This window comes from Trichomycterus rosablanca, chromosome 16 (genome assembly GCF_030014385.1).
Source record: "Trichomycterus rosablanca isolate fTriRos1 chromosome 16, fTriRos1.hap1, whole genome shotgun sequence".
NCBI lineage: Eukaryota > Metazoa > Chordata > Actinopteri > Siluriformes > Trichomycteridae > Trichomycterus > Trichomycterus rosablanca.
The window spans coordinates 27,780,624-27,801,787 of NC_086003.1; the positions used below are offsets into that span (position 1 = coordinate 27,780,624).

Genomic DNA, 21,164 nt, shown 5'->3' on the forward strand with positions numbered 1-21,164 from the left:
GTCAGGGTAGCGTGGGGGTGCTGGAGCCTATCCCAGCTTTTCAATGGGTGCAAGGCACACAGTAATACCCTGGACGGGGCGCCAGTCCATCGCAGGGCACACACACACACACACACACTCTTATTCACCTACAGGGTAATTCAGTGCCTCCAATTAATCTGACTGCATGTTTTTGGACTGTGGGAGGAAACCGGAGCTCCCGGAGGAAACCGGACGCAGACCGCCCCACCTGGGGATCGAACCCAGGACCTTCTTGCTGTGAGGCGACGGTGCTACCCACCGAGCCACCGTGCCGCCCATGCGCCACCCAAAAAACCTTTTACCTTTTTTTTAGCAGACGTTTTTATCCAAAGCGATTTACAGTCCTGTGACAGAATGCTGTCTAGGTTAGGGGCCTTGCTCAAGGGCCCAAAAGTGCTGGCAGTGGCAGGGCTTGAATCAGCGACCTTTCGATTACTAGTCCAGTACCCTAAGTCCAGTTCATTTCAAAGCTGTTGAGTGTGACTGAGGTCAGGGGTCTGTGCTTTTAATGCCTTTATAGATTTTGCTTTGTGTACAGGGATAGTCATGCTGGAACTAGAAAGGGCCTTCCCTAAACTGTTGCTGCAAAGTTGAAACTGATCGGCCATAACATTAAAACCACCTCCTTGTTTCTACACTCACTGTCCATTTTATCAGCTCCACTTACCATGCACTTTGTAGTTCTACAATTACTGACTGTAGTCCATCTGTTTCTCTACGTGCCCCCTTTCATGCTGTTCTTCAATGGTCAGGACCCCCACTGGACCACCACAGAGCAGGTATTATTTAGGTGGTGGATCATTCTCAGCACTGCAGTGACACTGACATGGTGGTGGTGTGTTAGTGTGTGTTGTGCTGGTATGAGTGGATCAGACACAGCAGCGCTGCTGGAGTTTTTAAACACCTCGCTGTCACTGCTGGACTGAAAATAGTCCACAAACCCAAAATATCCAGCCAACAGCGCCCCGTGGGCAGCGTCCTGTGACCACTGATGAAGGTCTAGAAGATGACCGACTCAAACAGCAGCAATAGATGAGCGATCGTCTCTGACTTTACATCTACAAGGTGGACCAACCAGGTAGGAGTGTCTAATAGAGTGGACTGTGAGTGGACACGGTATATAAAAACTCCAGCAGCGCTGCTGTGTCTGATCCACTCATACCAGCACAACACACACTAACACACCACCACCATGTCAGTGTCACTGCAGTGCTGAGAATGATCCACCACCCAAATAATACCTGCTCTGTGGTGGTCCTGTGGGGGTCCTGACCATTGAAGAACAGGGTGAAAGGAGATAACAAAGCATGCAGAGAAACAGATGGACTACAGTCAGTAATTGTAGAACTACAAAGTCCTTTTATATGGTAAGTGGAGCTGATTAAATGGACAGTGAGTGTAGAAACAAGGAGGTGGTTTTAATGTTATGGCTGATTGGTGTAATTTGCTTTACATAATTTATTACACCTGTTAGAAACGGAATGAATTTAGTAAGAGGGGCGTCCCAAGTTAGATGAACCTGATAAAGGTCCCGGTGAGGTTAAAGGTCACCGTTATTACACGTACAGAACAGCGCCATTAAACAGCAACCCGGTAAATAAAATATCTGAGGTTGTTTTAATATCTGGTTTAATTAGCGCCCGGGATGATAAAAGGCTAATTAGACGGTTGAACCCGGTACAAGCGCTCATCAGCTGATCTTTTCATTAGTATAAACGTGTGCGCCGCTTCTGATTGCAGGAACCAGCGCTTCATCAGGGCGGCGACGTTTGGCTTTGTAATCAGACGCCACACGTTCATGCCCTCTCAGGATGAGCGGAGCGGAAGTGTTGGCGCGGGCGCTTTTTATTTCTCCGTCAGCGCTGGAGAAGCGACATCGTTTTCTACAGGGCGCTGACTCACAGATCTCAACACTGTTCACACACTTCTTACACACGTCCTTCAACATATCCAATGCTCTCTTAAACACATCAATGCCAGGGTATCACTCCTATATCATATCCAATGCTCTCTCAAACACATAAACGCCAGGGTATGCCAGGGTATCACTCCTATATCATATCCAATGCTCTCTTAAACACATCAATGCCAGGGTATCACTCCTATATCATATCCAATGCTCTCTTAAACACATCAATGCCAGGGTATCACTCCTATATCATATCCAATGCTCTCTTAAACACATCAATGCCAGGGTATCACTCCTATATCATATCCAATGCTCTCTTAAACACATAAATGCCAGGGTATGCCAGGGTATCACTCCTATAACATATCCAATGCTCTCTCAAACACATAAACGCCAGGGTATGCCAAGGTATCACTCCTATATCATATCCAATGCTCTCTTAAACACATCAATGCCAGGGTATCACTCCTATATCATATCCAATGCTCTCTTAAACACATCAATGCCAGGGTATCACTCCTATATCATATCCAATGCTCTCTTAAACACATCAATGCCAGGGTATCACTCCTATATCATATCCAATGCTCTCTTAAACACATCAATGCCAGGGTATGCCAGGGTATCACTCCTATAACATATCCAATGCTTTCTCAAACACATAAATGCCAGGGTATGCCAGGGTATCACTCCTATATCATATCCAATGCTCTCTTAAACACATCAATGCCAGGGTATCACTCCTATATCATATCCAATGCTCTCTTAAACACATAAATTCCAGGGTATGCCAGGGTATCACTCCTATATCATATCCAATGCTCTCTTAAACACATAAATTCCAGGGTATGCCAGGGTATCGCTCCTATAACATATCCAATGCTTTCTTAAACACATCAATGCCAGGGTATCACTCCTATATCATATCCAATGCTCTCTTAAACACATAAACGCCAGGGTATCACTCCTATATCATATCCAATGCTCTCTTAAACACATAAATTCCAGGGTATGCCAGGGTATCACTCCTATAACATATCCAATGCTTTCTCAAACACATAAATGCCAGGGTATGCCAGGGTATCACTCCTATATCATATCCAATGCTTTCTCAAACACATAAACGCCAGGGTATCACTCCTATATCATATCCAATGCTCTCTTAAACACATAAATTCCAGGGTATGCCAGGGTATCGCTCCTATAACATATCCAATGCTTTCTTAAACACATAAATGCCAGGGTATGCCAGGGTATCGCTCCTATAACATATCCAATGCTGTCTTAAACACATAAATGCCAGGGTATGCCAGGGTATCACTCCTATAACATATCCAATGCTTTCTGAAACACATAAATGCCAGGGTATCACTCCTATATCATATCCAATGCTCTCTTAAACACATCAATGCCAGGGTATCACTCCTATATCATATCCAATGCTCTCTTAAACACATAAATGCCAGGGTATGCCAGGGTATAACTCCTATAACATATCCAATGCTCTCTCAAACACATAAACGCCAGGGTATGCCAAGGTATCACTCCTATATCATATCCAATGCTCTCTTAAACACATCAATGCCAGGGTATCACTCCTATATCATATCCAATGCTCTCTTAAACACATCAATGCCAGGGTATCACTCCTATATCATATCCAATGCTCTCTTAAACACATCAATGCCAGGGTATCACTCCTATATCATATCCAATGCTCTCTTAAACACATAAATTCCAGGGTATGCCAGGGTATCACTCCTATAACATATCCAATGCTTTCTCAAACACATAAATGCCAGGGTATGCCAGGGTATCACTCCTATATCATATCCAATGCTCTCTTAAACACATCAATGCCAGGGTATCACTCCTATATCATATCCAATGCTCTCTTAAACACATCAATGCCAGGGTATCACTCCTATATCATATCCAATGCTCTCTTAAACACATAAATTCCAGGGTATGCCAGGGTATCACTCCTATATCATATCCAATGCTTTCTCAAACACATAAACGCCAGGGTATGCCAGGGTATCGCTCCTATAACATATCCAATGCTTTCTTAAACACATCAATGCCAGGGTATCACTCCTATATCATATCCAATGCTCTCTTAAACACATAAACGCCAGGGTATCACTCCTATATCATATCCAATGCTCTCTTAAACACATAAATTCCAGGGTATGCCAGGGTATCACTCCTATAACATATCCAATGCTTTCTCAAACACATAAATGCCAGGGTATGCCAGGGTATCACTCCTATATCATATCCAATGCTTTCTCAAACACATAAACGCCAGGGTATGCCAGGGTATCGCTCCTATAACATATCCAATGCTTTCTTAAACACATAAATGCCAGGGTATGCCAGGGTATCGCTCCTATAACATATCCAATGCTTTCTTAAACACATAAATGCCAGGGTATCGCTCCTATAACATATCCAATGCTCTCTTAAACACATAAATGCCAGGGTATGCCAGGGTATCACTCCTATAACATATCCAATGCTTTCTGAAACACATAAATGCCAGGGTATACCAGGGTATCGCTCCTATAACATATCCAATGCTTTCTTAAACACATAAATGCCAGGCTGTGCCAGGGTATCACTCCTATATCATATCCAATGCTTTCTTAAACACATAAATGCCAGGGTGTGCCAGGGTATAACTCCTATAACATATCCAATGCTTTCTTAAACACATAAATGCCCGGGTATGCCAGGGTATCACTCCTATATCATATCCAATGCTGTCTTAAACACATAAATGCCAGGGTATCACTCCTATATCATATCCAATGCTCTCTCAAACACATAAATGCCAAGGTATGCCAGGGTATCACTCCTATATCATATCCAATGCTCTCTCAAACACATAAATGCCAGGGTATGCCAGGGTATCACTCCTGTAACATATCCAATGCTGTCTTAAACACATAAACACCAGGGTATGCCAGGGTATCGCTCCTATAACATATCCAATGCTTTCTTAAACACATAAATGCCAGGGTATGCCAGGGTATCACTCCTATATCATATCCAATGCTCTCTCAAACACATAAATGCCAGGGTGTGCCAGGGTATAACTCCTATATCATATCCAATGCTCTCTCAAACACATAAATGCCAGGGTATGCCAGGGTATAACTCCTATATCATATCCAATGCTCTCTCAAACACATAAATGCCAGGGTGTGCCAGGGTATAACTCCTATAACATATCCAATGCTCTCTTAAACACATAAATGCCAGGGTGTGCCAGGGTATCACTCCTATAACATATCCAATGCTTTCTTAAACACATAAATGCCAGGGTATCGCTCCTATAACATATCCAATGCTCTCTTAAACACATAAATGCCAGGGTGTGCCAGGGTATCACTCCTATAACATATCCAATGCTTTCTTAAACACATAAATGCCAGGGTATCGCTCCTATAACATATCCAATGCTTTCTCAAACACATAAATGCCAGGGTATCACTCCTATATCATATCCAATGCTCTATCAAACACATAAATGCCAGGGTGTGCCAGGGTATAACTCCTATATCATATCCAATGCTCTCTCAAACACATAAATGCCAGGGTGTGCCAGGGTATAACTCCTATAACATATCCAATGCTCTCTTAAACACATAAATGCCAGGGTATGCCAGGGTATCACTCCTATATCATATCCAATGCTCTCTCAAACACATAAATGCCAGGGTGTGCCAGGGTATAACTCCTATAACATATCCAATGCTCTCTTAAACACATAAATGCCAGGGTGTGCCAGGGTATAACTCCTATAACATATCCAATGCTCTCTTAAACACATAAATGCCAGGGTATGCCAGGGTATACACTGAGACTAATACAGGCCTTTTTTTTTTTATTATTATTTATGCATTTTCTTTTTCCCCAATTTAGCGTAGCCAATTAGTCTACCGCTGCTGGGGATGCCATTTGCGTTCGAGGACGGTATATTTGCCTATATTTACCCCTTCTTTCTCGCCCATGCTTTGGTGGATTCGCACATGAGGCTCCTCCACTTCTGCGCAGGTGCCTCGGTCTGCTAACCAGGGTCCTTACACAGCGTTTGAAGACTTCTTAGTCTGGTCTATTCCACCCAGCAGACTCGGTGGCCAATTTGTCTGCTGCAGGCACTGCCAATTGTGCCCACTAGATGGCGCCCCGCCAACCGGTAGCAGAGCCGAAATTCAAACCAGGGTGTTTAGAATCTCAGCGCTGGTGTGCTAGCAGAATATCCCACTGCGCCACCTGGGCACCTAACACTGGCCTATTAAGAAGAAGAATAACGTGATGAATGCCTTTAATTGTCACAAATACAGATGCACATGTACAGTACACATGTTCCATGTATCCCAGCTTGTTTGGAAGCTGGGGTCAGAGCGCAGGGTCAGCCACTGTACAGCAGAGCCGGGATTTGAACTGACGATCTTCTGAATGATAACCCAAAGCTTTACCCACTAGGCTCCCACTGATCCCTTTCACTCACACAAATAATATGTGTACATTAATAACTGTGTACATAATGATTGTAGATGCTTACACACACACACACACACACACTACTAGTACAACTACTACTTACATATAGTATTGTTATGACAGGGCAGTTGTAGCCTAGCAGGTAAGGTACTGGACTAGTAATTAGAAGGTCACTGGTTCAAGCCTCTTTACTGTCAGGTTTCCACTGTTGGGCCCTTAACCCTCAATTGCTTAGACTGTAATACTGTCACAGTACTGTAAGTCGCTTTAGATAAAGGCGTCTGCTAAATGCTGAAAATGTAAATGTGTTATTATTATTATTTCAGTGTTACTATATGAACTGCTACTGCTGCTTTTTAAACATTTTTTCATTATTATTATTATTTTATTGTTATTATTATTATTATTATTGTTATATTATTATTATTTTTTATTTTTATTTATTATTATTTTATTACTATTATTATTATTATTATAACTATTGGTATTATTATTATTATCATTTACTATTATTATTATTATTATTATTTATTATTATTATTAATTATTATTTTTATTATTTTTTCTATTTTTATTAATTGCTTAACACTGTAATTCTAATTTCAGTGTTACTATATGAACTGCTACTGCTGCTTTTTAAACATTTTTTTCTATATTATTATTATTATTGTTTTATTGTTATTATTATTATTATTATTGTTATATTATTATTTTTTTTAATTTTTTTTTTATCATTATTATTATTATTATTGGTATTATTATTGTTATTATTATCATTATTATTATCATTTATTATTATTACTATTATTATAATTATTATCATTTGTTATTATTATCTAATATAATTATTAATTATTTGTATTATTTTTATTTATTATTATTTTATTACTATTATTATTATTATTATTATTATTATTATTATTATTGGTATTATTATTATTATCATTTACTATTATTATTATTATTATTATTTATTATTATTTATTATTATTTTTATTATTTTTTCTATTTTTATTAATTGCTTAACCCTGTAACTGAGCTTTGGCAATATGATTCATATTTCTCAATCCAATAAAACTACCGGTGAATTGACGGTAGCACGCGGCTCTCCTCAGTCAGGACTGGAGAGGAATGGTAATGCGGTCGGGTAATTGAATACGACTAGATCAGGGCAGAAGGGTTAATAAGAGACCCAGTACAGATTTCCTTTTCCTCCAGTGAAGTAAACCTCCGCTCCAGTCTCCGCTCCAGTCGCTTCCTCTCCGCTCCAGCTGTTTTATCTGCACACTTTGTTTTTCTCATTTTGGCTTTTCATTCCCTCAGCGTCTTTCATCATCTTATCACGTCCCTCCATCTCTTCTTCTGTGGTGCCATTTTTCACTCAGCGTTATCTGGATCGCTCTTCGCTCTGAGACTCGTCTCGCTTCCCGTCGTCTTCCTCTGAGTTTGCATTTATTTATCTTTCACCAAACCAGCAGCACTCAAATGTTCAGAATCTATTCTAATTCTAATTCTAATTGTTCTTTATTAAATTATTCATTCAGTGTTGATAATGATGATTTCTTTGTGCTCATACACTGATCAGCCATAACATTAAAACCACCTCCTTGTTTCTACACTGTCCATTTTATCAGCTCCACTTATCATATAGAAGCACTTTGTAGTTCTACAATTACTGACTGTAGTCCATCTGTTTCTCTACATACTTTTTAAACCTGCTTTCACCCTGTCCTTCAGGGACATGTCATTGCAGTGACACTGACATGGTGGTGGTGTGTTAGTGTGTGTTGTGCTGGTATGAGTGGATCAGACACAGCAGCGCTGCTGGAGTTTTTAAATACCGTGTCCACTCACCGTCCACTCTATTAGACACTCCTACCTGGTTGGTCCACCTTGTAGATGTAAAGTCAGAGACGATCGCTCAACTATTGCTGCTGTTTGAGTCGGTCATCTTCTAGACCTTCATCAGTGGTCACAGGACGCTGCCCACGGGGTAGTGGACTTTGGTTGGTGGACTATTCTCAGTCCAGCAGTGACAGTGAGGTGTTTAAAAACTCCAGTAGCGCTGCTGTGTCTGATCCACTCATACCAGCACAACACACACTAACACACCACCACCATGTCAGTGTCACTGCAGTGCTGAGAATGATCCACCACCTAAATAATACCTGCTCTGTGGTGGTCCTGTGGGGGTCCTGACCGCTGAAGAACAGGGTGAAAGGGGGTTAACACAGCATGCAGGGAAACAGATAGACTACAGTCAGTAATTGTAGAACTACAAAGTGCTTCTATATGGTAAGTGGAGCTGATAAAATGGACAGTGAGTGTAGAAACAAGGAGGTGGTTTTAATGTTATGGCTGATTGGTGTATATAGAAGATATTTAGGACTAATACACCCGCCCTTTAGGTCTTTATTTATGGAGCAGTGTAGTGTTCACTATTCTTTGCTTATAAGCTTTTAAAAGTGCACTAAGCTTCAGGCAGCATGGGAATCTAAATATCACAGGGAGCGTTAACATAAACCACAGGACTAAAACTGCGACTGGTCTGTCTGGTCTGCAGAATCAGCATCGTAACAAAAGCAAACGTGAAGTGGAAGCAGAGCCGGAGCTTCTGATGGTCTCCACCGTACACCTGAGGGAGCGCTGATTAATTCCACCCACACTTACATTCAATCTGAAAGTGAAGGCGGAGGAGACTGGTCTGAACCGCGTTAGAGCTAACCGTGCACACACACACACATACACACACACACACACACACACACTCACCGCAGTATAAGCTGTCAGATCTAGTCAACCTTAGATATGCAAGATCGCACAACACACACACACACACACACACACACACACACTGCAGGGGTAAGAGCACAGAACGTTGAATCTGTAATGAGAAAACTGCACACAGTTGATAAGCTATTACAGAAACACACCGGAGCAGTTTCAGGAAGGATAGAATACAGAACGGCAATTACAATTAAACAAGAGAAAGAGGAAGAAACGAGGAAAGGACTAAAGGCAGAATATAAAGGAAGGAAGGAAGGAAAGTAGGAAGGAGAGAATGATTAAAGGCAAACTATAAAGGAAGGAAGGAAGGTGGAAAGGATTAAAGGCAGACTATGAGGATGGAAGGAAGGAAGGAAGGAAGAAAAGACTAAAGGCAGAATATAAAAAAGAAAGGAAGGATTAAAGTCAGACTATAAAGGAAGGAAGGAAAGAAGGAAGGACGAACTAAAGGCAGACTATAATGAAAGAAGGAAGGAAGGATAAAAGGCAAACTATAAAAAAGCAAGGAAAAGGGACTAAAGGCATTCTCTAAAGAAAGAAGAAAGGAAGGAAAAAATAAAGGTAGTCTATAAAGAAGGAAGAAAGGACTTGAAGGAAGGTTCCTCTTCCTGTACCAACATTTCCTGTTTCTAGGTTTCTTTTGACCTCCCAGAAACATGCCAGTAGTTGGATTTGCTACTACGGTTTGTCCTTAGATGTAAATGATTGGAAGTGTGGTGCTTGTTAATAACTGAATAAATATTTGTTAAAATCATTGTTTTATATTAATATTAATCCCGTCTGAGCTGAATCTAATCAGAAGCACCAGTAAGTGGATTGGTGTTGGTTCTGTGCCACTAACTCCCATAAACCCCTGTGTTTTCTGTTTGATTCCACACTAATTACAGTTGTGTGCTAATTAGCTCCGAATCCAAACACGACAGGCGTGTGATATTTACAGAGAGGTAAAAAAAGACAGAAAAACACAGAACAAAGAGAAACACAGAACATTAAATAATGCGGGATCACGGCCAGGGCGCCGCTCTGCCCGTCCTCTGTTCCCAAAACCTCTCTGCCCGTCCTCTGTTCCCAAAACCTCTCCGCCCGTCCTCTGTTCCCAAAACCCCTCTCCGCCCGTCCTCTGTTCCCAAAACCTCTCCGCCCGTCCTCTGTTCCCAAAACCCCTCTCCGCCCGTCCTCTGTTCCCCAAAACCCCTCTCCGCCCGTCCTCTGTTCCCAAAACCCCTCTCCGCCCGTCCTCTGTTCCCAAAACCCCTCTCCGCCCGTCCTCTGTTCCCCAAAACCCCTCTCCGCCCGTCCTCTGTTCCCAAACCCCTCTCCGCCCGTCCTCTGTTCCCAAACCCCTCTCCGCCCGTCCAGTGCACTGGAGTGACACTGACATGGTGGTGGTGTGTTAGTGTGTGTTGTGCTGGTATGAGTGGATCAGACACAGCAGCACTGCTGGAGTTTTTAAACACCTCACTGTCACTGCTGGACTGAGAATAGTCCACCAACCTAAAATATATCCAGCCAACAGCGCCCTGTGGGCAGCGTCCTGTGACCACTGATGAAGGTCTAGAAGATGACCGACTCAAACAGCAGCAATAGATGAGCGATCGTCTCTGACTTTACATCTACAAGGTGGACCATCTAGGTAGGAGTGTCTAATAGGAGTGGACAGTGAGTGGACACGGTATTTAAAACTCCATCAGCACCGCTATGTCTGATCCACTCATACCAGCACAACACACACTAACACACCACCACCATGTCAGTGTCACTGCAGTGCTGAGAATGATCCACCACCTAAATAATACCTGCTCTGTGGTGGTCCTGTGGGGGTCCTGACCATTGAAGAACAGCATGAAAGGGGGCTAACAAAGCATGCAGAGAAACAGATGGACTACAGTCAGTAATTGTAGAACTACAAAGTGCTTCTATATGGTAAGTGGAGCTGATTAAATGGACAGTGAGTTTTGAAACAAGGAGGTGGTTTTAATGTTATGGTTGATCGGTATATATATATAAACACACACACATTTTACAGGGCAGTGCCATGTATCACATCACTTGCTAAACTTCAGTGCCACCAGAGTCAAACTCTAATCTACAATAATCAGAACTATTAAATCTGACCGTTGTCGTCGACCTGAACTGAATCAGCTGAGCGACGACACTGACCTCTGTTCAGTAAGTAAATGGTCATTAATCGACAGAGCGCAGTTCTAACCAACAACATGAACCGTACACCCGTCCTTCTCTCACCGCAGCACGCCGACTGTTTCCTTCCCTTAAATGCCAGGTGAGATTGTGATCTCCTCGTGCTCCTGCGAGGAATATAAAAGCTCTCTCATCTCTGAAGGGCTTCGTATCGCCTCCACATTTCAATTATTCAATCACCATCCACTTTTCAAACGCACCAAGTGACATTTTTCTTAAAACGTAGACAGACTGAATGAAAACGCGGCCGTGGTGGTTCTGCGATGGTTCTCATCCCAGATCTGTTATCAGAGTGTCTCAGCGAGGGTCCTCTCAGTCTGTTCCCAGCACCCCTCTTTAAAAAAGCAGGATTCTGTCAGTCATCCAGCATCGAAGCACAAAACTGAATGAGTCGGGATATGTGGACGGTTTTGTTTGAACAGGACGCTACGCGCTGTGTTCTCAGTGTTAAAGCTTTTCAGTTTCAGCTCATTTGTTTTACTGTGTATAAAAACTGCTTGGAGTTTTGACGTCTCAATCCAGTCATGTTTTCCTTGTATAATCTTACCATTTCCTTAACGTTTTGTTCACGTAACTGGTGTTAGATGTAAGAAATGAACCCGACTGCATGATGCTAAAGCGGAGAAGAACAATAGTGATGCTAAAATGATACAAAAGAAAAACTGAATATAAAAGCCAGCAAAATGGTGTCAAAAAGCAGAGAAACCAGTAAAGATCTGGTGGTAAGACTGGGATTTAAAGAGACGTTATGTTAAGCTGAACTGAAAGAGGTTCTGAGTCGAGTCTGACCTGTGATTTGTTTATCTGCTACCAAGAAAAGAAGCCGGATGAACATTTTCTAAATAAATCCGCTCAGAAAAATAAGGTGCTGGGTTAGTAATCAGAAGATCCGGAGGTTGCTGGTTCATGCCCCGCCATTGCCAAGTTGCCTCTGTCTGCTCGTATTTGCTTGGATTTTAATTTGGTCATAACTAAGGCCCTGGATAATTCATGGCCGTGAAAATCGTGTCACGGTCCGTAAAACCAGCCCTTTCCCGTGTACTATGCAACTTGCTGTGAAATGTTTAGCGATTTAACATTATTTCATTCATGTAGCGTGTAGTGCCTCATGTTTACGGGTTAATCTGCACTATGATGCGTCCTAGCAATCCTACGGCCATTCAGTTAGCACTCGTGTAGTCAAAACATCTGAGATGTCAAAGTGACCAGCTGCTAAAAACATGAGTTTGGAAAACTAACAACCAACGCTGTGGACGTGGTGGGGGGGGGGGGGGGGGGGGGATGAGAATGGCTGGATGAGAATTCTTGTCCTTGAGAGAGAACATGACACATGAAGCCTCACACCGCCGCTGGATGTTCTGGTTTACGTTCAACTATTAAGGTAGCTGTGCTGTGTATCGTGTATGAGTGTAATTTAATGACTGCTGTGAAATCAGTGATTTTGTGCTTTGAATGGTGGTATAACATCCACTAAACATAAGGAACTTTACAGAGACGAGTGCACCCTACGGTGCTTCGTATTCCTGGATGATGTTTTCCCCACACGTACTGCTAAAATCATTCATAGCAGGATGAAGACTAGAATTTATTCCAGCTCCATCTTTGCTCTTCAATCAGCCCTAAAGCGGATCTCTATACCTTCATCGTCCTTACAGAGCTGAAGGATCGATCGTTTCTAAATGCTCCAACATCTCACCACTCGACAGCATTTCAAGAAGGTCGCGAGTGGTTCTACGGGTCAAAGTAATTCGACTCCTGATGAGCTCATTGGTGGAACATCAAGAGATCCTGAAGAAATCTTGCTGCTCAGGTTCTCAACAGAAGAGAAGTCCTGCAAAACCCGAGTGCAGGACGGGGGGAGATTCATCACACACAGACAGTCGGAGTAGCTTCTGTTTTATTGTGCAAAGAATTGAGCTTATATAGCTGTTGTGTAAGTGAGAATGTTTAAGCTTAGTGGAATTTCTTTTATATATATATATATATATACTGTATATATATATCCCCCCCCATTTTTATCCCCCAGTCTAGTCAGGTCCAATTACCCTGACTGCGTCCTCTATACTGATTCGACCCTTCACCGCTGACTGAGGACGCCTCTCAACTGACTTGCGCCCCCACCGGCACGCACAGTCAGTACAGACTGCATTTTTCACCTGCACAAGTCGAGTTCATACACTTGACGGGCACTGTGTACGGAGGGCCACACCCCCATCAGCATTATTCTTCAGCCCTGTGCAGGCGCCATCAGTCAGCAAGCAGGGGCCGCACTCGCACCAGTTATGATCCGACTTATCCGACCTATGATCCGACTTTCTTACCCTCTAACCCTGAACGACAGCCAGTCGTTGTTCAAATAGCCGCCCAGCCTAGTCGGAAAGGCAGAGCTGAGATTCGATACGATGTATTCGAGACCCCAACTCTGGTGAGCTAGCGTACTTTTACCGCTGCACCACCTGAGCGGCCAGCTTAGTGGAATTTTAATGATAGAGCACAAAGAGAATTATATTAACCAAGTTAATGGTTAGCGGTGTTGGGGTTGTTAACACTCGGAGGGGCAATAAGCACCTCTAAACCTCAAGCAACAAGCAACCAAAAGTTTATGGACACCTTGATATTTTACCTAACACTCATAAAATGAATGTATTGTAAACCCCCTTATCCCCCTGACCCGTGTTTCCACGTCGTCCCTCTAAACGGACGCAGCGGCGCATTTATATTGTAGCCTTTCACCCGGCTTTAAGTAAATCTGAAAATAGAGCCTCGTTTCCTCGGGGATGTGTGTCGTACGTCTCCACACATGTGCGATGGGGTGTAAATGATTGCTCCTGTACGTGCCAGCGTGCCGTGTGTGTGTGTGTGTATGCTAGAGTAACTTGCTAAGTAAATTGCTTGCACTTACAAAAACCAACAGCCTTCCCTGGACCTGCAGAAATGTCTCTAAACCCCGTTTCCTTACAAAAAAACGTGTACGTTTGCATTCGGGCAGAAATTCCTGAGAGACGGTCAGCGCTGCGGCGCCGTGAAGGCCAGTCTGATCCGGGAACGGACCGCTCGTGCAGTAAATGAGAAATGGAGCTGACGTAACAAACCTTGGCGTCTACAGGGACCCAGAACAAGACGGAGTCTTTCTTTGAAAGAAACATGAAGCTGGAGCTCTTATAAAAACGTTCTAAGGTGGGGTTTTGTTCCCTGTTTTACAGTTTCAGGTGTGAATAAATAATTCTGGATGAGAGATCAATCACAGCATCTCAATACAGCTGCCAAAGAGACTCATTCCTTCTGGTTCAGGCTTTGAGAAGATCAGACACATAAGCGTTCTGATAGAGAACATGTTAAATGCTGGATGTGTGCCATGCAGTGGCATGGTTACAAATTACAACTTAAAAAAGTTAAAACGCTAAGTAGCAATGATTTGCTCAGGGCGCATTCACATCTGCGCCGGCTATGTTGTTGTTTCCCATAGTGTGGCGCGTTGCCACACTTTTGCCGCGTTGGGCTCATGATTTTTGCGCTTGCCGTGGCGCTCCACCTGATTGAACTTTGACCCAGTTCACCGCTGCCCTTTTCAAAGCTCCTCCAATGAGACAAACTGTTTGATATGGCGTAGTAAAAGCGACTCAGGCCGCACGAACAATGTTTAACGTGAACAAAGCTTAACGTGACTTATTGTACTTAAACAGTGAGTGAGGAATTTGATTAGTGGAGGAACTTATGAGCAGTAATAATGAAGAGAAGTTTAGTGCTCCTGTCTCCTTCTTTTACTACATTAAACCACGTTAAGCTTTATTTTGAACCAGAAGCGTTTTAGACTCTGGAAGAAGCTGATTCTTATTCTCACAATTTCTCAGAAGCTCGAGCTGTAACACAAGTTTAAAAGTGAAACAGGGAGGAAAATCCAGATAAACACAGATACATGTGGAGCTGTAACACTGAATCTGACGCTTATTCCACACTAATGCAGATTCGTCTCATATTCACACTTTGATGATGCGTGAATATGTGGGAACAAAGCGCAAAACACTGCTCATGTGAATGCTCCGTAATCCTGTGTCCAGTAAAATTGTTACCATACCTGAAAAACGTTTTACAATGTAGCAACTTATTTATTTTTAATTTTTTTGTATGTTTGTGTGAACGCTTTGGAAATTGGCCGACCAAGCATCAACACTTTTTTTTTTTTAATGGACTGGGGTGGCTCGGTGGGTAGCACTGTCGCCTCACAGCAAGAAGGTCCTGGGTTTCCTCCGGGAGTTCCGGTTTCCTCCCACAGTCCAAAAACATGCAGTCAGGTTAATTGGAGACACTGAATTACCCAGTAGGTGAATGGGTGTGTGTGTGTGTGTCTGCCCTGCGATGGACTGGCGCCCCGTCCAGGGTGTTACTGTGTGCCTTGCAAATTGAAAAGCTGGAATATGCTCCAGCATCACCCAATCCCGCGACCCTGATTGGATAAGCGGTTAAGACAGTGAGTGAGTGAGTGAGTGATCTGGACTGCAGACAGTCCAGTTTAGCATCTGCACTCTCTTAATAAAAAGCCATGCTGTTGTTCTGCTGAAATAAGCAGGGACTTCTCTGATAATGATGTCCTCAAGAATCTTTTAATAATGTTATGGACTGTAAAAGGTAAAATGTTTACATGTTCTTTGTCAACTAGACTATTTTCTCACTAGTCAGGTTTACATGCAGCCTGAATAGAACACGCCCGATTGAGGCCATTATGAATATGATTTCTATCTGATTGATTGAAGTTGGTAATCCTGTAAATAATCCATGAAATAAAAGAATAACAGCCACGTAAACGTCTGTATCCCAGAGCATTCCCAGCCGGAAAGTGTAAATACATTCTGAAAACCGCTCACAGACTGCACTGACACAACAGAAAAGATGTCGTAATAAAATCTGACTCCACCGTGATCACGTTACCCAGCATGCCTATGTCCAAGAAGAAGAAGAAGAGGACTGTAATGACCCTGCACACAAATATCCAGTGAATGATTCTCCAATGAATAAATCTCGATGGGATCAAGATAGTGTCGTCCTCACCTCATTACACACGGCAACAAGCATTATCTACACCGCCTGGACTGGAATTTATGTCTGTCTGTACAGCTAACACACACACAAACACACACACACACACACACACACACACACACACACCAGTGCAAGAGAGTAACATTGTTTTTAGAACAACACCAAATAGCACCAAACACAGGCCGGTTCTCTAAATAGCACCAAACATGGGCCGGTTCTCTAAATAGCACCAAACTCAGGCTGGTTCCCTAAATAGCACCAAACACAGGCTGGTTCCCTAAATAGCACCAAAGACAGGCCGGTTCTCTAAATAGTACCAAACACAGGCCAGTTCCCTAAATAGCAACAAACACAGGCCAGTTCCCTAAATAGCAACAAACACAGGCCAGTTCTCTAAATAGAACCAAACACGGGCCGGTTCTTTAAATAGTACCAAACACAGGCTGGTTCTCTAAATAGTACCAAACACAGGCTGGTTCTCTAAATAGCACCAAACACTGGCCAGTTCCCTAAATAGCAACAATCACAGGCCAGTTCTCTAAATAGCCAAACACAGACGGGTTCCCTACCTAGCACCAAACGCGGGTCGGTTCTCTGAATAGAACCAAAAACAAACTGATTCTCTAAATAGAACCAAACACAGGCTGGTTCCCCAAATAGCACCAAACATGGGCCAGTTCTCTAAATAGAACCAAACACAGGTCGGTTCTTTAAGTAGCACCAAACACAGGCGGGTTCTCTAATTAGCACCAAACATGGGTCGGTTCTCTGAAAAGAACCAAACACAAACTGGTTCTCTAAATAGAACCAAACACAGGCTGGTTCTCTAAATAGAACCAAACACATAAAGGTGCACTGGTATTGCGTCTTATCCACAGTGTCATTGATGCAAAACACCAGTGTGACTGGTCTCGCCCCACACAAAAACTACGAGAGTGCAGACAGCTCCCCCTTGTGGAGAAACTCCTGCCTGCTAAAATAAGTGAGCATTTAGGAAAAAAAGAAGAGGTTCTTCATCCTAAAATCATGGTTTCACATTGTTACCATGACAGCACCACCCTATACGATTAAGTAACCCCCTTAAAGCCGAGCGGCCACGCCTGCCAGAGCTCATTCGTGTTCGTTGAACCTAATTAAACAAAACGCGACCCAACGGCCCTTTGCTCCATCTAAACCGAGCGCGCAGGTCTAAAAATAATCCTCGATTACGTAACGCCTAGAGACATCGGCGCTAGCGGGGGACGGCGGGCGAGGACGTCTTCATCAACCCTCCACTTAGGGTTCCAGTTATCATAACACAGCACACTGAGGATGAAACGGCTAATTTAAGGACCTCACTGAAGACGTCGGTAGATTTATTACGTATTATAGACGCGGGAGAAATCGGACTCGGCGCTGAAATCTGCGCTCGCTCGCCCAGGGCACCGAGACTCGCCGGTACGACCCAGCCGTCCCGTTAGCACGCCGCATCCTGTAGATTAATGACCTCATCGCCATGGTAACACTACACACCGCTTAACCCTGGGTACACGGCGTTTTGTTTCACCTGGAATTGCACCACGTTGCACGTCCGCCCTGGAAAACCAATATGCAGAGCATGCTGGGAGGAGGTAATTGGCCACTTTCTGCTACCGTTATTGCATCTCGCTCACATAAATCATTTCAGATCTGTAAACAAAACATCTGATTACACAGAGACACACCACACAGAGGCATCGTCTCATTTATGTACCGCAATTAATTCTTTACATTTACCGCACTTAGCAGACGCTTATATCCAAAACGACTTACAGTACTGTGACTGTATACAGTCTGAGCAATTAAATATTAAGGGCCTCGCTCTTTATTGTGAGGACGACCCTGATGGTTCCCTTGTGCTGCACAACATCTCTACTGGGTTCCACTCAGGACCTTGACCAGGCATTTCCAAAACTTATGTTATTAATTATGTTTTTTTCAGTTAGCAGGGTTTCCTTCTTGCTAGCCTTCGCTGTATCCTATTTCTGCCTCGTCTTTTCCGAATGGTGAAGTAATGAACACTAAGCTTAGCTGAGACTAGAGATGTCTGCAGGTCTTTTGATGGTTCTTTGTAGGGATGCATTGATACCATTTTTTCCCAACCGAGTACGAGTACAAGTACATGTATTTTTGTACTCGCCGATACCGATACCTATTTAGAATGATGCAATCTGGAGCATTATGGAATAGTGTACTGTAGTTTTTAGTGTAAAATAGTGCAGTGGAACAGTTGCTTGGGTTGCCATCACTAATTGTAAAAAAAAAAAAAAACACCGCACAGACATCATTGAGAAAGCTTCTGACAAGCTAACGTTAACGTTCATTAATAAACGCACGTAATTAACGCTGTGCACATCATACATGCGATGCGATTCTGCTGATTGAAATATTTACTTTAAAAGGATAATACAGTCCGATCCCATCTGAGCCGATTCTATCAGCACGTCCATTAGTGGTTCACCTCGGTAAATGGTAAACGACTCTGAGTCGGCTCCCGCTCTGTGGTAATAACCAGTATAATTAAGCCTGAGCTTTATAAGGTAAGCGAGTCACACAGAATGTTCTGTAGTAGTTGGTGTTTATTTACAACCGCATCATTTATTATAACAGTAAACACGGAGAGATGACTGAGAAAAGAAGCTTAAAATGAGTCGACTCCTGAATCACTTGTATCGACACTGAACAGAGTATTGAACACAAACACGTCCTATACCGGCGGTCGCTGCTTTTGTAACCGGTTATCTTCGCTGTTAGCTCTATTTTGAAGGGTTTTTTTTTTCAAACGGAACTAAATAACATTGAACGTGCGTGTGAGCGTGGTCAGTGAGAATAATTCAGTCTGTCTCCCGTGGGTGAAAAATGAATTGCTTTAGTTTTAGAAGTAAAAAAATCTCGCAATGTCACGCCCCCCGGTCAGGCACAGCAACGTGCACTACGTACACGGTATCGGATGTTTAGTATCGGAGCCTCGTTTGCGAGTACGAGTACGAGTTAATGAGCGCGGTATCGGGCTAATACCCGATACTAGTATCCGTACTCATGCATCTCTAGTTCTTTGGGATATTTTGTGACTTTCTAGATGAGATGTCACTGTCAGATGTCAGAGTCATTGGAGAAATTTCAACAAGAAACTACTGGCTCCATTCATCCACGTATATATTCATATATTTGTTGTTTTTCTCCTATTTTTTTATATGACTGAAAGGAAAGGCGGTCAGGTGGTGCAGAGGTAACTTACACTACTGCTGGAATCCAGGGTTCGAATCCCCAGCAGTGCTATTGGCCAGTCAGTTGTCTACATACAGATTTGACCAACTACCTGACCTGTAGATCTCTAGATCATGTGTACTGACCTGTAGATCACATGTACTGATCTGTAGATGACATGTACTGATCTGTAGATCACATGTACTGATCTGAAGATCACATGTACTGGCTTGTAGAACTCTGGATCACATGTACGAACCTATAGATCACATGTACTGATCTGTAGATCACATGTACTGATCTGTAGATCACAGGTACTGGCCTGTAGAACTCTGGATCACATGTACGAACCTGTAGATCACATGTACTGATCTGTAGATCTGTAGATTACATGTACTGACCTGTAGATCACATGTACTGATCTGTTGATCACATGTACTGATCTGTAGATCACATGTACTGACCTGTAGATCACATGTACTGACCTGTAGATGACATGTACTGACCTGTAGATCACATGTACTGATCTGTAGATCACATGTACTGACCTGTAGATCACATGTACTGATCTGTAGATCACATGTATTGATCTGTAGATCACATGTACTGATCTGTTGATCACATGTACTGATCTGTAGATTACATGTACTGACCTGTAGATCACATGTACTGACCTGTAGATCACATGTACTGACCTGTAAATCACATGTACTGATCTGTAGATCACATGTACTGACCTGTAGATCACATGTACTGATCTGTAGATCTGTAGATCACATGTACTGACCCGTAGATCACATGTACTGATCTGTAGACCACAAGTACTGATCTGTAGATCACATGTACTGACCTGTAAATCACATGTACTGATCTGTAGAACACATGTACTGACCTGTAGATCACATGTACTGATCTGTAGATCACATGTACTGATCTGTAGATCTGTAGATCACATGTACTGACCCGTAGATCACATGTACTGACCCGCAGATGACATGTACTGATCTGTAGCTCTATAGATGACATGTACTGATCTGTAGATCTATAGATCACATGTACTGATCTGTAGATTACTGTTATGCTGTAAATTTTTGTGTATTTTCTTCATCACGCTGCCAATCCAGCTCTGGCTGCTCTACCTTAAGGGGCTATCGATGTCGAGGAAACCAACACTACTGGTGAGTTGGGAGAAGAAGTAATTAAAGTAAACAAACCCGCTTTTCATTTAAAATCCATTTCCCAGCATGAGCCAATGAGAAATGTTTAGGGACACATTTTCCCGGAGCCTGTTTTTGGTGGTTCTTGCCTCCGGATAATCGACAACAAACTCGCAGTCAGCAGGATGAAGAGAATCTAAATTTACAGCTAACAGATCAAATCAGAGCCGCTGCTAAACCTCGGAATAATGCCCGCTAGCTTTATTACAATCCCAGCGGAAACAGAGCGAGAACCAGAAACATTTCACCTGAACAGA

At 42.8% G+C, this 21,164-nt stretch overlaps 1 protein-coding gene across 5 annotated transcripts in view; it reads right to left on the minus strand.

Annotated features, from left to right (window-relative positions):
• The window catches only part of gria4b (glutamate receptor, ionotropic, AMPA 4b), a 134,570-nt gene that overhangs the window by 74,797 nt on the left and 38,609 nt on the right, over window positions 1-21,164 (minus strand). The gene's annotated exons all lie outside the window — the stretch shown is intronic.